We start from the raw sequence: 19,903 nt of genomic DNA, 5'->3' as shown, positions 1-19,903 counted from the left end.
ACAGATAAGTCATATAATTTTAGATAGTAGGAAGTGCAAAAATATCGTAATGTAAGGAGAGTGAGCGGGGGCAGGTAGGACTCCATTGGACAGGTTTGTTAGGGAACAGCTTCACTGGAGAAGTGGCATTTGAACGGAGACCTGAATGAAGAGAGGAGCAAGCCATGGAAGATCTGGTGTAAGCACATTCCAGGACAAGGAGCCCATGAATATGCAGGCATATAGGTGGGTGGAGTATTTAAGGAAAAGCAAGGAGGCAATGAGTATGCAGGCAGGTAGGTGGGTGGAGTATTTAAGGAAAAGCAAGGAGGCCAACATGGCCAGAGTACTGAGTGAAGAAGATGTGGTATGACATGAGGTCAAGGAGCTAGCCAGGGGTCTGCTCTTGTCAAGTCTTGAAGGCCAGAGTAAAGGTGTAGATTATTCTATATGAGTAGAAGGTTTTGAAGTGGAAAAAGGCATGATCCAAATAGTATCTGAATAAGATGACCTTGTATAGAGAATAGACTTGGGGGAATAAAGAAGACAAACAGGGAGACCAGTTAGGAGACTATCACAGGAGTCCAAATAAGAGATGTTTATGGCCTAGGTTAGGTTGGAACTTTGCAGCAAGTGAAAAGTGGTTGAATTCAGGTTGTGTTTTGAGGGTGTAGCTAACAAGGCTTGCCGATAGATTAGATGTGGGGTATGAAGGGAATAGTAACAAGGAGACAAGTCATTGATGATTATGTGTGCAACTGGGTGGTATCACTTAGAAAAAGGGGGCTGATGGGAGGAGCAGCTTTTGAGGGAATATCAGGACTTTGGTTTGTTATCTTAGATGCCCTTTAGGTATCTAAGTGTCTGGACAGTGCTCAGACTGTACTTTCTATCCAAAGGTATCTAAAGCCACTTTAGATGCAAAATGTTTAAAGTTGACCTTTGCTGCTGCCAAAATAGTAGCCACTGGAGGCAGTCTGCAAGATGGCATCTTAGGTTTCTGAGGAAGAAATTAGAATACACAAAGGGGGAGATAAGTGTATAATTACATAATGTAGATTTCATATTTAATTTTATGGGAAGAGCAATAATTAGTTGGCTTTTGGTTTTAAATGGCAGTAGCCACTCATTGGGAAATAATTACTCTAATTTCAATTTATTTTACTTTAAATCATTCTGTGATGAAAACAGTTATCAAAAAAGGTCTCCAGAATGGAAGGAGTGCCAAGTCAGAGGTATATAATATGTTTTAATTCTCTCAGAAGAATTTCTCTTTAATGGCTTGTTTTTCTTTCCTTCTTAAAAGAAAATTATCAAGGTACTTTCTGCCATCTTAAAACTAAGTTTTTAGTCAAATGAAATGGCTTTTCTGGTTTTGAAAATGTTGTGTGATGCTTTAATTTAGCTTCCCAGAAATGCAGATTGAAGACCTTTTATTAACTTAAAATATCTTAATTTCCAATGAAGATCAAACCCTCCTAAATTACCTGTAACGTAAATGGCATATTTATCATTGCTTTCTCAGTACCAGTGGATAACTTCTCCATCGGTGAAGGAACCATGCAAAGCTGCTAGACAGAAAAAGAGAACTATAATTTTGGGAAGTGGTTGAAAAGGAAAAGCTACAATTAGAATTGGTAACTCTTTCTTTTTTTTAATGTTACTAGAACTTATACCGCTTATATATCCGGTGTGCTAAAATTAAAACAGCCTTAATGGTTATTCCTTAACGGTTAATTATTTCCTTAACGGTTAGCTGTTAATATTATTTGTTATGGATGTTATGTTATGTAATGTTATGTTATGGTGGTTCTTATGGAACGCACCTAGGATGTTCCTGACACATAGTTTTTAATATGTATTAGATATTAATTTTAATATGATAAAGCTCATGAAGTGACAAAATCCATATCCAGATATGAGGTCACCTTTTCTCCCTTTCTTGTGGGGTCCAGGCCTTAGGAAAGAAAGGGAAGCATGTGATGTGTCTAGTGACAACCCCAAAGTCAAGTAGGCAGAGCCCTTGGCGCTTTACAGATATGAATACATTTTTTTGGCATCACAACCCTGTGACAGTGTTTTACAGCAGCGCAGACAGGTTAGGGTCAGGTGCAGCGGGGAAGTGGGATCAGGCAGGAAAAGGACATGGGGAGAGTCGGGGGGAGGGCCGGTTCCATTATCACAGATGATAATGACTGTTTTTTTCCAAATGCAGGAATCGGTGGAAAAACTAGAAAGGATCACGTTCAGAATTGTGATCAGTTGTTTCTTAATATGTAAAAGTGAGTTACTTTCCCATTCTCCAGAAATAACACTAAAAAACAAGGAAAGATCCCATTTGCAATAGTCACAAAAATTAGTAAATATCTAGAAGTCAGTTCAGTGTTCACCTGAAAAAGTTAGTGCAAAAGGATAGATGAATCATTTTAAACATATATGTTAACATTAATAAAATATAATGTTAACATATGATCTATTAACATATAAAGCCACTGGCAGAGGGAAAGACAGATCGGTGGAAAAGTCCAGAAAGTGATCCGTGTTTACTTGAGAATTGTATTTTAACTTAGACAATTTTAAAGTCTAACTTGACTTTTTGTCTAATTGACTGATTGAAGCATTGATAATTCATTTAAACAGAAATTAGATATTTGCATCACAGCATACATAAATTCTAGTCAGTCGAAAAGGTGCAAATGCACCTAACTGCAAGAAGCAAATATAAAATACAGGAGAGAATTTCGGTGTAAGTGTAGGGAGTACAGAAGCCTTCCTAAGTAAGCCATAAAACTCAGAAGCCATAAAGTAAAAGATATTTAATTACATGAAAATTTAAAACTTTTCTACAGTTCAAGACGTAAACAAAACAAAATGACAGACACAAAAATTTGGTAGTATATTAACATATAAAGGTTACTGTTGATATAGAGAAGAACCCACAAATAAATGAAAAAGGATAACCAAATTTTAAAAAGGCAGGGGCTGGTTTCTACCTGTATGAGCAAACAACTCAGAAGAAGCACAGCTGGCTACTAGACAAATGAAGAGAGACCAACTTCTTTAGGAAATGCAGATTAAAACCATGGGATTTTCTTCCCCTCTGATGGGCAGAAATTCTAAAGACTGATAACATCTGGTGTAGACGAGGGAACAAGCAAACTTTGCCTATGTTAAGTGTAATAAATGTGTTCAATTTTGGAGCGAGGTTTGCAGCGTCCATCAAAGTTCAAAACTCTCTTGCTCTTTGTCCAAAGACTTTTACTTCTAGGCACCTGCCCTCTGCCAGTACTCTGCCTTGCACAGAAGTGTGCATAAAATCAGGCACCCGCAAGTCCAATGAGGGATACTTATGTAATGGGGAAAATCTAGAGACAACCCGGATGTCTTTCAGGAGGGGTTGATGAAGGAAATTAGGATCCATCCATGGTATGGAGTAACGTGTGTGTGGAGAACGGGGAAGGTCTGTGAGCAAACTGGGAGGATGACATGATACGTCATCAGGTCAAAAGGAAAAAGAGCAGGTGTAGAAAAGGACATGTCTATTATTCCAGTTAGAAACCCACAGTGTTTGTATTTGTAAATACTATATATGTATATATGTACATATGGAAACACGCATATATACACGTATACATATTTGTGTATCTGATCCTGAAAATGCACAAAAGGCTGTTAATGGCAACCACCTCTATGGAAGGGAATAGATCTTTATATTTTTACTCTAGTTTTCCTAATCATGTGCAAATTTAGAGTTAATTTTTTATTTAAAAGTTAGGCAGTCAGGAGAGGCCTAGTGACTCTTTTGTGGGCTTCTCTCACCACAGGATGCACTCTTCGTGCCCTTGTTGTTTCTGGTTTGTCTTTTGGAGCAGACACCACTGAAACGAGCGTCTTGTCATCGCTTGCCAACTGCCTGCGGTTTTCTTGCGCCCTCCTAACCCTCACCACCTTTGTGAGATGCTGTTTCGCGCTGAGGTGGTGCCTTTCCCCTCACACACACCCCTCTGGTACCTTGGGGAGTCCCGGGGTTTCTCAGTGGGCATTCTAGAATACTCATCCCAGAGATGCAGTGGGTTTTTCAGCCACAAGCATTTGGGGAAAACTCTGTTCCTGTATGAATTATCCTCTTGGGAGTTCATGATTCACCGGAGCTCTTGAGACGCTCTAGGAAGTTGAGTCAAGAAACCCGTGTAGCCCTGTTAGTTCAGGATTTCCTAAATTTCTAGGACTGACTGTGGCACCACTTTTCCAGTCACAACCATCCTTATCAGCTTCCCTGATAGACTCCCTGGGGAGCGCTGCTCAGACTCTGTCCTGGAAGCTTTGCAGTCTCAGGATTACCCGCTGCTTCCACACCCTCCCAGCCCCCTGCCAGCGCTCTGTCAGCCTGGCACCTTCTCCCTGCCCCCCAACTCATTCAGGCCACAGGTGCTGCCCTTGCTCTGGGATTTAGTGATAACGCCTGGGAGCAGTGGCCCAGCACAGCCCACGGCAGTGCTCGGCGTGGCTCACAGGGTTTAAAACACACAATTTGAGCCCTTACTGGAACATGGGAAGATGATTTAAATCCAGATGTCTTATTTCATAATCCCCGTGTCTCTGAAAGTGGGAGAAACAGACTGGGAGGGCCGTGTGTTTCAAGGAAAAGGGAGACTGTTTCTCTGTTGAAGTAAAGAACGGGCCCTCACAGTTAACAGGTAACGTAGGGAGTTTGTGCTGAGTCTGTCATGTTGGGCCTGTTATACTCATTTATATGACTGTTGGGTCCCTATTGGCATTTGCATTTACTGCCCAAGCTTGAAACTCCCCAGTGTCCCTGTCTTGGTCACGAGCCCTAATTCTGTTGACCTAGAAAGTTCTTTCTAGGAGCTTTCTAGCAGGCCTCTCCCCCAGTGTCCCCACCCTCCAGCCTCTATGTCCTAGTGCTTTTTCTAAAACGCACAACTCCTTATCGTGCAGACCTGATTGCTCCTTGCTCCTCCAGGATCTGATCGATCCAGTTCCCAGGAGAGCGTGTCCGCAGGGCCCTCTGCGGTCTGCAGTCCTGTCCCCAGCCAGGCACCCAGCACCGCAGGTGCTGCAGAGAACTTGCTGGTGTCCCCCGTGCCTTGGCAGAGACAACTCTCTGCCAGCTGCCATTCCTTTGTCTCCCCCTGTCCTGACCCGTCCCACCTCCCTTCCTCTGAAACCATCAATCTTCCCTCAGGCAGAGGTACTTGCTCAGTTCTGTGCTTCCACAGCGCTTGTCCTGTGGAATTTGAATTCCCTCCACAGCCGTCTTGCTAGTTTTGGAGCAGCTGATTCCCCTTCATCTTTTTCTTCCTTCCCTCAGCCCCACAGCAGGGACACTCTTGGGCACCGTGCAAATTTAGTCTTCAATTTCTAGTTGTTATGACACTGTTGCTGTGATGATACGATCTACGTTCACAGTAGGATGGGTAAATGTGCGGGGGATGACTGTAAATACAGATTCTTTGTAAATCCAGGTTCCTAATTCTTCCCCCTTTTAATATTTTTTCCCCTTAACTCATGTGTCCTTTTTGCTGCTCCAGCTCTATGATTGGACTGTCACCTGGGGAGCCTGAGGCAGCACAATATCAAAGAGGGTAGACAGTAAATTTTTATTTATTTATATTTTATTTATTTATTTATTTATTTATTTTGCGTTACGCCGGCCTCTCACTGTTGTGGCCTCTCCCATTAAGGAGCACAGGCTTCGGACGCGCAGGCTCAGCGGCCATGGCTCACGGGCCCAGCCGCTCCGCGGCATGTGGGATCCTCCCAGACCGGGGCGCGAACCCGTTTCCCCTGCATTGGCAGACAGACTCTCAACTACTGCGCCACCAGGGAAGCCCGACACTAAATTTTTGATGTAAATGTCAACCAGAATATCTACTAGCTGTGCAAAGGAGGCCCAGAATTCAGCCTCAAAGCCTATTACCAGATACTTGGTTTCCCTGCTTGCGTCTCTTCTCTTTGTCGACGTGCAGTTGACTCCTATTAACCTTAACAGGAATTATGTGTGTGCCTTGAGGGGCGAGCCTGGCTTTATTGGGGGCTTCCTCACACTGCTTTTCTTTGCTCTTTACTTTTTTTTTTGCAGTACGCGGGTCTGTCAGTGTCATGGCCTCTCCCATTGCGGAGCACAGGCCACGGACGCGCAGGCTCAGCAGCCATGGCTCACGGGCCCAGCCGCTCCGTGGCATGTGGAATCTTCCCGGACCAGGGCACGAACCTGTGTCCCCTGCATTGGCAGGTGGACTCTCAACCACTGCGCCACTAGGGAAGCCCTTTGCTGTTTACTTTCAATGAATCCCACCCTTTAGAAGTGGAAGAATAAGACAGGATGTGTTTGAGAAAATGGAGAGAGTTATTACATATTTTCCTTATTATCCAGAATAGCATGTCAGCTCTTCTTCTGTTTGTCTCCTTTGGTTGTCAGTGGAAGATAATTTTGGCTTGCTCACTTTCCAAATCAGAAACTGAAGTCAAATACTAACGTATCCTAGATGAAACTTGACCCATTCATTTTTTTTTTTTTGTGGTACGCAGAAGAGCAAAACAATAAATCCTGAGAACATAGAAAAAATAGATAATAAAGATATGAGCAGAACTTAATAAAACAGAAAAAAGTATAAAATTGAGGTGATTTAGTAAGTCAAAAGAATATTCTGTGAAAATATTTAAAAAGCACACTTTGATTAAGTAAAACAAAAACATAAGTATATTTATACTTTAAATATTAAATATACAGAAAGAATCAGGACAATGTTATAGCAGAGAATATATGAAATGCCAGTAAATTTGAACATTTATGTAAAATGGACAATTTCCTAGCTCCTAAAGTTTACCAAAACTTACACAAGAGGAAATTTATAGCTGGAGTTCTTTCACCAGTAAAGGAATTAAGTCAATAGTTTACAATCTTTTACCAAGAAAATAACAGACCCACCCAGATCATTTGGGAGGTGAATTCTATCAAACTTCTATTAAACAGATAACATCAATATTAACAAAGAAAAACTTCTAGAGAGTAGCAAAGGAAGAATGCTCCTTTATTCATCTTATGAAGTCTATATAATCCTAATACTGAAAATAGATTAAGACTCTAAGGAAAAAGAAATTTACAGGTCAAATTTACTTGTAAATATAAAAGCAAAAATTTTAAACTATGATATTAGCTACTCAAGTTCACTAGAGTAAGAAAAAGCATGAGCAAGTTAGGTCATCCAATGAATGAAAAGGTAGTTTAATGTCAAGAATATATATCAATAGATTGCAAACACCACATTTTCTTTCTTTCATCTGTCTCTTTAAAAAATTGATAAATACTTATATTGATCTCTCTTGTACTAGGCACTGTGCTAAGTCACTTACATATTTACTCCTTTAAACCTTCTATCATCCCTGGGGAAAACTTCTGTTTTGCTTCCATTTCTTATCTAAGACTCTAACCCCCAGGAAAGTAAAGCAACATTTGTAAGTTTTTGTGGATGGTCAGTGATGGGACCAGTACAGGAACATCCAAAGTCTGTGCTTGGAAACAGTGCCACATGTTGACACTCACATTACAGATGAAAGGAAGCATGCACTTACCATATAGATTAAATCTCACATTACACGTTAAAGGAAAGGAACCATGCACTTACATTATAGATTAATACCCACATAGCAGGTTAAACGAAAAAGAAACATGTGCTTCTCTCAAAAGTTGTAAAGAAAGCATATCCATTTCTAAATATATTTCCCAATTTCTTTTGCTTGTTTTCTCACCTTTGTAGTGCATGAGGAAAATTTTAATTCTTATATAATTAAATGTATCCTTTTTTCTTTGTATCTTAGAAAGGTGTTCCTCATGAATACTTTATTTCAAGTCTACCAGGTTTCTGATACTTTTACAGTTTCATTATTTTTAAACTTTTAACTAATTTCTGTATCTAGAATTTAGTAATGATAGCCATATTTTCCCACTTTGGTTGAATAATTTTTGCTACTGATCCAAAATGTGAATTTTATTTTAATCTCAATTCCCTTATGCTCTTGCATTAGTTTTAAGATGCTTCCTATTCCACTGGTTGTTTTGTCTATCTAAAACAAAATGCTACCTTAATTATAATGTAATTATAATATAATAAATATAATTAGTAAACATAATACAATATATAATAGCATAATATAAAATAACAAAATATAATTTACCATATAACAAGGTCCAAGGAAAGCAAAACTATACAATCACTTGAAATATACCCCAAAAGATATTTTATAAAATTCAATATTCATTAGTAATTTAAAAGAAAGAGTAAAATAGGGATTGATGAATGCTTCCAAAATAAGAAGAAATTATATGTCTAAAAAAGAAAGAGGTAAATGATAAACTTTAGTAACACTGGCAATAAATGCAGGACAAGATGAAGATGCCTGATATAATCTTAAAGAAAAAGTATTATGTAACATTGTTTTTGCAGCACTGATGAGTTCAATGAAAAGAGAATCTCATACAAAAGAGTATCTCGTTCTTCTTAATGTCTGTACACTTGTCCATTACATGAACATAACAGCTTATTTAACCAATATGTTACTGATCTGCATCTGGATTTCTAGGTTTTCATGGAATTTTATTATGCACAATTGTTACAAACTCTAGGACTTCCTCTTAGGTTTATATCTTTTGAAAGAAACAGTATCTCCGTAGATGGGTTATGTGGGCTGGCAGCTAGCAGAGTATGGCTACTTCTCAGTTCTTCCCTTTACATTCCTAGTCAATGTGAAAATGGAAGGCAAGAAGGTCTTCTGTTTAGAGACTCTAAAGATAGGTCTTGGTGATAAAGTCTTGGTGGTAAAGGCTGAAAATATCAACCCAGAACAAGTGTTTTTCCAGCTGTAACTATGTGTGATTCCCTTGGTTTTATTCTGTAGAGGATGTAATAAGACAAGACTGTAGGATCTGCCCTCAACGTGCTTCCAGTAAGATGAGCTAAGTCAAGTATGGTGGCAGATCTAATTCAAGACAAAATATAATGGCTCCTTTTCTCTCATAGCAAAACTTTGTGGAGTGAATGTAGAAGTCACTGTATGCTTTTAATTAAAGGAACACAATAAATCTTGTATTGGAAGGTGAGTATTCTGGTCTCTTTGCAGAGATGAATTGGAAATTGTCTAGAAGAAGGAAAATTAGCTTAACCAAAGTTAAACTCATAAATAATTGAGCATTAATTAAATATCTGTGGTCTATGTTTCTCTTTGATCATAATTTCTCCCAATTTATAGACCTCTTTGATACTTCATTAATCCTTGTCAAAGATGCAGTTAACAATGATTATTACTGTGTATTAGGTTTTGCCTGGGCCCTGAAGAAACTATGCTAAATTACCAGCTATGATTGTCACTTGATTTCCTCACAGAGAACAATCAGAACTCCTTGTCTTAAGTGGCTTGGAATGTGAAACTAGTTAGTCTCTTAGATATTGTTAGAGGACCCTACAGAGCCCATTGGTGAAAGTTTAGAAAACATTGGGCTTCGTAAAATTGATTCTTGTAGTGCTTTAGGAAAGATCACTGAACCAAAAGGATAACGATGTTTCTGGTTCTGTTGTTAGCGTTCTCCATGGAAACATTGCTGAAGCTTAATATCTTTGTATAACGTACAGTGTTATGTAATTTCTTCTAGTTTTTCTTGAGTAAATTCATATCCTTAAGCAACTCACTGTAAACAGTAGTTACTTACTTAAATTACTCTTATCTTCTATTATCAGCTGAATTGTGTCCTGCTCAAGTTAATATGTGGAAGTCTTAACCCCCAATATCTCGTAATATGACTGTATTTGGAGATAAGGCCCTTAAATAGGTAATTGAGGTCAAATGAGGTCAAATGAGTGGACTCTAATCCAATATGACTGGCGTCCTTATAAAAAGAAAATATTAGGACACAGACATGCACAGAGAGAAGATCATGTGAAGACAAAAGGAAAACATGGCTTCTACAAACCAAGAAGAGATACCTCGGAAGAAATCAATCCTGTTGACACCTTATCTCAGATTTCTAGCCTCTAGACCTGTGAGTGAGTAAATTTCTGTTGTTTAACCTCTTCAGTATCTGGTACTTTGTCATGGCAGCTCTAGGAAACTAATACAACTTTTTATGACCTCCTTGTCTCAAGTTGAAAGTTCAATATTTGGCATCATAGCTAGGAAACAAAAATATCATCTAGATTCCTGTTGTAGTCTTTCTTCCCCATTCTCATTGCTAGTAATTTCCATATTTGGGTTTGTTTTCTGTATCTTGTAAATAGAGCATTACGCTCATTTCTAGTCTTACTGCTAATATACAATAAATGTGCAGATACCAAATAGATTTTAGAGAAGTGCAACATATAGTTGGTACATGTGTGTATGTGTGTGTATTCATATAGTTTATACTTTTTCTCTATTTTCTTCCTTTGGTGTGAGCTAAGATTCTCTGCTTTTGTGACTAGTACTCCTGAATATTAATCCCTGAATTTAATTCAGCAAAAATTGTCCAAAAAAATAATAATATGGGGAAAGAGAGAGTGATAGAGGGAGAAGAACAAACAATCAGGCAAGGGCAGTACTGTGAATTATTAGGTTCTTATTAATAAGATTATGTTAGTCTAGAGGAAATGACCGTAAATATCATCAGTGAGCCCAGTTGGTCTTTATTGACTGCTAGACACATCCCTGGGTTCTGTTCTTAGTCTCCAACTGTATGATTACTACTGTCTGGAAGTATTATTTGGACAACTAAAGTCACTTAATGGAAAAGGAATATGTCTTTAGAGAATCAACAGTAATTTTTCTATCTGATTAAAAAGCAATGTTGACTGTCTGGAAACCTCAGTCATATTTGTAAGCAGGAAAGCATTGGCTATTAAAAGTGGATGATGTAAAGAAATGAGCAGAAACTTTGGCGATAGGTATACCTGGATTTAATTCTCACTTCTACCACTTGGCAGCTCGATAGCCTTAGGCAAGTTTCATACCTCCCTAAAATTCACTTAATTCAGTCTGTAAAATGGCATAATAACTTATTATAGCATCCTTTTAGGAATTTTAAATCAGTTATTGAAATAAAAGTACACAATATATAGACAAGTATGGATTCCTCAATAGGTGTTTGACCTTTCATTTCTCCAGTATCCCACCCGCATCGAATAAAGAAAAATACTTTTTAAAATTTACGAATATTTCATTGTTCTACAGTTAAAGCCATAAAAATAAAAATAATCAAATGGCCTACTATCATACCATTAGAAGAACCAAAAAAAAGGTGTTCGTGAGAGTTCTAAATTAGACTACAAGTTTTCATTAGGCACCTGTTTATGTATGCTATTCTGCTCTTTGCAATAAATAATTAAATTTAAAAGACTTAATTCCTCACTTTTAAGACTTTATTAGTTTACAAATTACATATCGACCTATGCTAAATTTTATACCAACCCATGCTAATGAATTCAGTACAGAAAACAAAAAACACTGCAGTCAAGCAAACTACACACACACACACACACACACACACACACACACACACACACATATATTACTTAGATGCATTTATATCCTACCGTGTCTCATAAAGCAGTGTGGTAACTCACTGGAATACAGACAATCAAATATAATGGCAAAAGCACTTAATATAAACAGGGCCAAGGAAACATAGACAGAAGATGAAGAAAAGATGAGGGAAATGTGAACAGGAGGAAGTGTAATTAATCGAGTTATATGTTTTGACCTTAAGATTCTCTGTGTGGGGAGTTCCCTGGTGGCACAGTGGTTGGGAATCCACCTGTCAGTGCAGGGGACGTGGATTTGAGCCCTGGTCCGGGAAGATCCCACATGCCACGGAGCAACTAAGCCCGTGTGCCACAACTACTGAGTCTGTGCTCTAGGGCCCATGAGCCACAACTACTGAAGCCCACGTGTCACAACTACTGAAGCCCCAGCGCCTAGAGCCCATGCTCCACAACAAGAGAAGCCACAGCAATGAGGAGCCCGCACACCACAACGAAGAGTAGCCCCTGCTCGCCCCAACTAGAGAAAGCCCATGTGCAGCAACAAAGACCCAACACAGCCAAAAATAAATAATAAATAAATTTATTTTAAAAAAAAGATTCTCTGTGGATAAAACAACATGTAAATAATTGGTTACAAAGCCACATTATTTGAAGGTGCCAGACTGCACATTAACAGTCTGACACAAAGGGACAGCACAGGAAAACTATTCAAAGATAAAGATTTTTAAATCTTTAGAGCAAGTATAATGAGCTCGACACACATTTCAACACTCCACATGTTAATCACATGTTCAAAGTATGTCTCAAAGTCATTGGAAATAGTTGCTGTCTCTGTCCCTGATATGTAAAACTGATCTGTGAGGTGTAAAACTCAGGAGATATTGATATCCACTTTTTGGCAACTGAACAGGAAACAAAGTTGTTTTGCAGTGATAATAAAGAATGAAGTAAATGCAAAAGGATACAAAAGACAAAGTACTGAGGGAATGTATTAACAAAAGGAATCAAACTAAATTCTGGTGACCTGGGGCCTATGATTGTACACACTCCATGGAAATACCCCAGCCTAAATACTGGCATAGGAGGAAGGATACTGCGAAACCCATCACAGTATAATCCTTTTAAATGTCCCTTTCAAGGTTGGCTCCACTCAACATGAGTATAGGAAATCTTCCCATCAGGCAGAAACACTGGCTGCCCAATGATTGACCAAGAAATTAATGCACTAATGAATAAATGATGCTAATTTATTTCTATCCCTGACAACGGGAAACAGCACATACTCTGTGTTAGTGGTATGTCCTCTTTCCCACTTTTCTAAATGGTAAAATATGTTTTTCCCTTCTTTGCTTTATATCATGTGTGGCAGGCATGATGGGAAATGGCTACCAATGGTTCTGTTACTGATTTCTACCTTCATTTCACTGTGGCTAAAGAAGATACTTTGTATGATTTCAATTTCTTAAAAATGTATTGGTACTTGTATCGTGGCCTAACTTATGGTCTTCCCTGGAGAATGTTCCATGTGTACTTGAGAAAAATGTGTATTCTGCTGTTGTTGAGTGGAGTGATCTATATATGGCTGTTAGGTTTAGTTGGTTAAATGTGTTATTAAGTCCCCCTACCTCTCTACTGATCTTCTGTCTAGATGTGTTATCCATTATTGAAAGCAAGGTATTGATCTCCAACTGTTATTTTAGAACTATCTATTTCTTCCTTCAATTCTGTCATGTTTGCTTCACATATTTCAGGGTTGTTTGGTACATATATGTTTATAGTTGTTATATCTTCTTGATAGATTGAACTTGTTATCAACATATAGTGGCCTTCTTTTCCTCTTGTGATAGTTTTTGATTTAAAGTTTATTTTGTGTGATATTAAAGTAGCCATCCCAGATCTATCTTCCTTCCTTCCTTCCTTCCTTCCTTCCTTCCTTTCTTTTTCTCTCTCTCTTTCTTTCTTTCTTTTTTTTTAACTATTTGCATGGGATATTTTATTCTATGCTTTAACTTTCAACCAACTTGTGTCTTTTGAAATCAAGTGAGTTTTTTGCGGACAGCATATACTTGGATTATGGTTCTTTTTAAACTCCATTCTGCCAATGTTTATCTTTTTATTGGAGAGCTTAATCCACTTACTTTTTCAAAAATTACTGATGAGGAAGAACTTAATTCTGTCTGTTTCCTGCTTGTTTTCTGTATGTCTTATGCATTTCTTGCCCCTCATTTACTGCATTACTGACTTCTTCTGTGCTTAGCCGATTTTCTTGTAGTGAACTCTTGATTCCCTTTTCATTTCTTTTTGCTTATAGTCTATTGATATTTTCTTTGTGGTTATCAAGAAGATTACATTTACCATTCTAAAGTTAAAACAATATAATTTGAATTGAAACCAACTTCAGTAGCACACAGAAACTCTGTTCCTCTACAGTTCCATTCCTCCTCTTTACATTATTGTTGTCACAAATTACACCTTTATACTTTGTGAGCCCAATAACATGGATTTATGATTATTTTATGCATTTGTTTTTTCAATCATGTAAGAAATAAAAAGTAGAGTTACAAGCCAATAACACAATACTGGCTTTAGTATTTGCCCATGTATTTATCTTTACTGGAGATTTCTATTTCTTTATACAGCTTCGAGTTGCTGTCTAGTGTCCTTTCATTTCAACCTGAAGGTTCAGTTTAGCATTTCTCATAGGGCAGTGGTAGGAAGTTGTAAAACAAACACCCTCAGCCTTTGTTCATCTGGGAATGTATTAATTTCTCCCTAAGTTTTGAAACCAGTTTGGCCAAATATAGAATTCTTGGTGGACAGTTTTTTCTTTCAGCACTTTAAATATGTCTGGCCTCTTGCTTCCGTGGTTTCAGATAGGAAATTAGCTATTAATCTTTTTGAGGATCCCTACTTTGTAACAAATTTCTTTTTTCTTTCTCCTTTGGGAGAAAAGATTCTTTCTCTGTCTTTTGGCTTCTGAGAGTTTGATTATACTGTTTCTTGTTGTGGGGTTATTTGAGTTTCTCTTAGTCCTGAAATCAGCCAAAGATTTACAGCAACCAAACACATACTGAACCAGGGAAGAGGCAATTTGAAAATGGCAGGAAAGCTCTGTGGCATTTTTACTTGCCCTTGCCCCATCCACTGTTAGTGTAGTGATGGTCTTAAAGTGGTGGAGTCTTAATGCAGTGATAGTCTTAAAGTAGCAGCAGACCATTCCTAGTATGGGACCCTCAATCCTGCTTCAGGAGGGAGCAGAAGAGACTGTACACTCAGATTATTATGTGTATCTGTTCTAACCTGTCTGGGAGCTACCTGAAGGACTGACACAAGGTGCTTATCTCTGTCTTAGCTAACTTGGAACACAGTCTGGAAAAGCAGCGGTCATTGCTCAAAAAAAGTGCAAGGTGAACTAACAAAGCACAGATGGCTGGGGCAGAAGACTGTGCATTGAAATACAATAGACCACATAAGATGCAGGAGCAAAAGTTGGGGGAGATTCTTTGGGAAATAAGAACATTCAAAAAGTACACGTGTCCAGAGAAATTAAGAAGGCCACATGCATACTCAAGATAAGATGCATGTTCTGAAAACACCAGAGGAGTCTCTAAGTTTTTACCATGGGCTGAGCCCTGAGCTCAATTCAGGTCAGCTAAATCTTGAAGGAGTGATCCAGCAATCTGCACACTGGGGAGAGGTGTGTGGTTTTGAGTGTGCATGTGGATGTGCTTGTGTATATTTGTTTTTGTTTGTTTTAGGTGCAGGAATTCAAGGAAATCTCTGTCAAAACATTAGCTAAACATGAACTAAAGGAACAGAGACTTCAGTGCCTACATACGATAAGGAATACAGTCATTGCAAAAATAGTTTGGAAAGGTCCCTAAACAAACAGACTACTACAGCCTTCAACAATCAAAAGCCCAGAAAACCCTGGGAAAGTGGGAGAATTTGATTTCCATAGACACCACATTATAATATTTGAAAGCCAAATTTTCAACCAAAAATATCACAAGGTATACAAAGACATGAAAAAGTATGGGCCATTTAAGAAAACAAATTAATTGATGAAACCATCCCTAAGGAAGCCCAGACTTTTCTCCATTGCATATTCTTGCCTCCTTTGTCATAGATTCATTGACCATAAGTGCATAGGTTTCTTTCTGGGCTCTCTATTCTGTTCCAGTGATTGATGTTTTTGTGCCAATACCATACTGTTTTGATTACTGTAGTTTTGTAGCACAGTCTGAAGCCAGGGAGCATGATTCCTCCAGTTGTGTTCTTCTTTCTCAAGATTGTTTTAGCTATTCAGGATCTTTTGTGTTTCCATACAAACTTTAAAATTATTTGTTCTAGGTCTGTGGAAAATGCCCTTGATATGTTGGTATAGACTGCATTGAATCCGTAGATTTCCTTGGGTATGATGGTCATTTTAACAATATTAATTCTTCCAATCCGTGACCATGGTATACCTTTCCAGCTGTTTGTGTCATCTTTAATTTCTTTTATCAGTGTCGTATAGTTTCCTGGGTACAGGTCTTTTACCTCCTTAGGCAGGTTTATTCTTAGGTATTTTATTCTTTTTTATGCGATTTTAAATGGGATTGTTTCCTTAATTTCTCTTTCTGGTAGTTAACTGTTAGTGTATAGAAATACAATAGATTTCTATATATAAATTTTGTATCCTGCAAATTTACCAAGTTCATTTTTGAGCTCTAATAGTTTTTTGTTGGTGTCTTTCAGATTTTCTATGTATCATGACATCTGCAAACAGTGAGAGTTTTACTTTTTCCTTTCCATTTTGGAGTCCTTTTATTTATTTGCTTTTTCTTGTCTGATTGCTGTGGCTAGGACTTCCAAAACTACGTTGAATAAAAGTGGTGAGAGTGGGCATCCTTGTCTTGTTCCTGATCTTAGGGGAAATGCTTTCAGCTTTTCACCATTGAGTATGTTAGCTATGGGCTTGTCATATATGGCCTTTATTATGTTGAGGTATGTTCCCTCTGTGCCCACTTTCTGGAGAGTTTTTACCATGAATGGATATTGAATTTTTTTTCAAAAGCTTTTTCTGCATCTATTGAGATGATCATACAGTTTTTAGTCTTCAGTTTATTACTGTGATGATAAGAGACCTAAGACAGCTACAGAGGCTAAGTGACCTTTCCTTCCCTGAATGGGTAAGTATCCTTGTTCTGCCTTCTAATTGAGTTAGTATCTGAGTAAAGAACTGCCAGGTGTCATTTAGTTCACAATACACTGCTGTGGCAACGTAGAAATGAATTTGCCTAAGTCATTTGGCTTTTCTAAATTATAGTAAATGAATATACTGAATGAATACTTCAACTTAAGGAAATGTTCTTAAAAATATATTAATGTAGGCACTTCAGTGGAGAATTGAAAACAAAACAAAAAATTCAGGTAAAGGGTTGAAATAAAAGTACACTCAATTGTATCCAGTTTCCTCTTGTAAATCTCTCTTTTTAATTTGAGTGGACAGTCACTTGAGAATATCTGACTTGGGGCTAAGGAAATCTAAGCCTTCTTGGCCACACTGTATTCTCTTATGTCATTTAATAAAGACACCAGTTGTGTTGCTGAAAAAATAGTGGGAAAAATTAATCCCTCACATCCAAAGGGCGGCTCTTGAAAATATGTGGATTGTTGTAGTTATTTTGCTCTTCTGGCCTCAGAAGTTCTAATCTTAACCTTAGCCCCTCATGGAGAGAGACATTTTAAACCAATTCCCACATTACTCATTATGTGACTGTTGAATAAGAGAAACCCAGCTCTTTTCCTGTGCTTTCAGCCAGTTATCTTCTTCAAAAATTTGTTTGGATTGTTATACCTTAATCTTGCCTGGCAAGGGACTTATGGGAAGGTTCTTATTATTTGAAAGTTTGGTGCCAGTATATCTGCAAAGAAAGAAGAAAGTAAAGAAGGAAGGTTGTGTTTATCAAACATCCCAGTAGTGAAGGTGTGTGAAATCAACTTTTGAAAAAGTTAATCTGTCAGAGTTTAGCCATATTATTACATTTTATTTTATTCATTGAAAATAAATAATTATCAATGAATCCTTTCTAGATTTTCTAGTTTTCCAAAGTTCCCTGTCTTCACATTCTAAGAGGAAAAATGGTATTTTAAGTCACTGTTCTCCACCTTATATTATTTATAATCACTCCTCATGACCTCTTCCTTCAAAGAAACGTGATCCTGAGAAGTGTCCTTTGTTTGTCTTTGTGGAATAAGTGATGGGATGCATCCTGGAGACCTGTGAGATGTTTAAATTGTGGTATAATAAAACTAGGATGGAGAGTTCTGGAAAGATCTGGAAAGATGGCTGGTAGAGTGTGGCCAGATGTGGGAGAAGAGAGACGTACAGAGAGAGGGAGAGGAAATTTTCAGAGGGAGAAAATTAAATAAATAATTAAATAAGTTTTGTTGTGTGGTGTGGGATGCAAGCCTTTCTCTCCCCCTTTCCTTCACAATCTCTTTGTTAAAGACTGTTTTTCATTATTTTTACTAAGATAGGATTTGCCGTTTTGTTTGGATACTGAGAATGGACCCATGGGAACAGTTACATTTGGGTTATCTCTGACTATACTTAATGAAGAACATAAATATTGGCCACACTATCTATGCACATGCTATCACCATGCCTTTTTTGTTCTCTGTTCATATATCTAAGTCCTCTTCTTTCTTTAAGGTCAATCTCAAATCTCATCTGAAATGTACATTTATTGATAGATTCAACCCATAATGAACTGTCCCTTCTTTGTCTTCCTTAGGCTCTGATTATTTATAAAAACTCATTTTTGAACTTAGAAACTGGCCAATATGATATATTAGTTATTTCAACAACGTATGTTATATCCTCAACACAGTTATAAGCTTTTGCGGGGCCGGGATCATACATTCTGTAATTTTTCTCAGTACTTACACTTACTTTGATAAAAAGCGCATTCATTCATCTAAACATCATTTATTGAGTGTTAATTAAATGTCTCAACTCAGTAAATATTGTTTGAATAAATGCATGCATGAATGAGGGAGTATGCAATAGGTAGCCTAATGTACCGCCCAATGTGAAAAAAACAAAAACATAAACACAAAAGCAAGCCAAAAAGTGGACCAGGACTTCCTGTAAAATATTCTGCTTTTTGTTGGATGATGCCATGAAAATAAAGATGCTCCTGAAAGGTCTTAATAGCTGACCTAGAATAGTAAACAATTGAAATTCTCTCAGGCTTATTCAACCCTATCACTGGACACATTTATACCTCTCAGGAATGTTATTAAAAGAAGAGATTAATAAAGCTTTTGTAGATGAGTTGATAAATCTCTAACTATTTAAATCTTCATTTCCTCCTAGGTTTTCTCTATTTTGGGTTTCCAAAAGATTTCAATAAACCACAGGATAATTAAAAATTAGACATTATCTTTCTTACCTTCACGTTTTTTGATGATAAACACCTTTTTATTGTCTCCATAGTGCTGCCCAATTTCCACCAGTACAGTTCTTAAGTGAATTTTGCTCTGGATGGTGGGATATAAGATGTAAATGAATTGTTTGTATATGTTTTAGAATTCTTCAAAAGGGCCTGGCCATGGAAATGCATTGAATATTACTTAAATAACTAAAGTAACTTCCTCAGAATTATTATTCTATTCTGGTTAGGATACTATCTGCTGTGGTTTGTTAAAATTTCCCTTTAGAGTGGTTTTAATTTTGTTTTTGGTAGGGTCCTAGGATTTATTGCCACACCCATCCTGCATCTGTTTTTCTTTGAATTATTCTCCTTGCAGTTTCTGATTCATACAGGGCCTTACAGGTTAGTGACAACCTGGCCATCACAACTCTGGGAAGGACAGGCCTACTTTTCAGAGGTGTTGATGTTTTCTGTACCTGAAGGTTTTCAAGAGATACCAATCTTCCTCACCACCTCCCTTGGCCCTCTTAATGGACTAAGAAGTTCCTCAAGAAATTTCTGTAGGATATCTGTACTAACTTCTCAATATTGTTCCATCCTGAGTCTAAATTCCTGGCCTCAAGGTAATGTTAGATTTCTAGCTCCAGCCCCTATTTACATAAGGCCTATACTAAGGAACAGAACCCATAGACATCAGTCTGCTCTTATTTCTCTGGATTTAATTTCTCTGTTACTTTTTGAAACATGCAGTGTTCCTTTCTTTATTTTAATCTCAGCTATGTGCTTTTAATTTTTTCAAAATTGACCCAGAATTTACATGTGTCTCCAGTAAGAGTACATTAAATTGAGCTTAGTCTGCTATTCTACTGGCATATTTGAGATCCAGATAATTTGCTACTTAACTGGATTCAATTACCTATATATTTCAGGCATCTAAAACTCACCATGTTCCAAATTTCCCTCCTTATT

General features: G+C 37.6%; 1 protein-coding gene and 1 pseudogene across 5 annotated transcripts in view; both read left to right on the top strand.

Moving 5' to 3' along the window:
- Positions 1 to 19,903, top strand: part of LOC307176502 (centrosomal protein of 78 kDa-like) — a 95,620-nt pseudogene that overhangs the window by 10,739 nt on the left and 64,978 nt on the right. Inside the window, exon 6 of the transcript XR_013831794.1 lies at positions 1,505 to 1,616. The product of XR_013831794.1 is annotated as a centrosomal protein of 78 kDa-like (transcript). The remainder of the gene's footprint in view (positions 1 to 1,504; positions 1,617 to 19,903) is intronic.
- Positions 1 to 19,903, top strand: part of LOC307176499 (UDP-N-acetylglucosamine--peptide N-acetylglucosaminyltransferase 110 kDa subunit-like) — a 48,275-nt gene that overhangs the window by 10,937 nt on the left and 17,435 nt on the right. The window lies entirely within an intron of this gene.

Source organism: Stenella coeruleoalba, assembly GCF_951394435.1.
Source record: "Stenella coeruleoalba genome assembly, chromosome: 18".
NCBI classification, from domain to species: Eukaryota; Metazoa; Chordata; class Mammalia; order Artiodactyla; family Delphinidae; genus Stenella; species Stenella coeruleoalba.
Note: the sequence above shows the minus strand (reverse complement) of the source record. Positions and strands in the feature narration are given on the sequence as shown.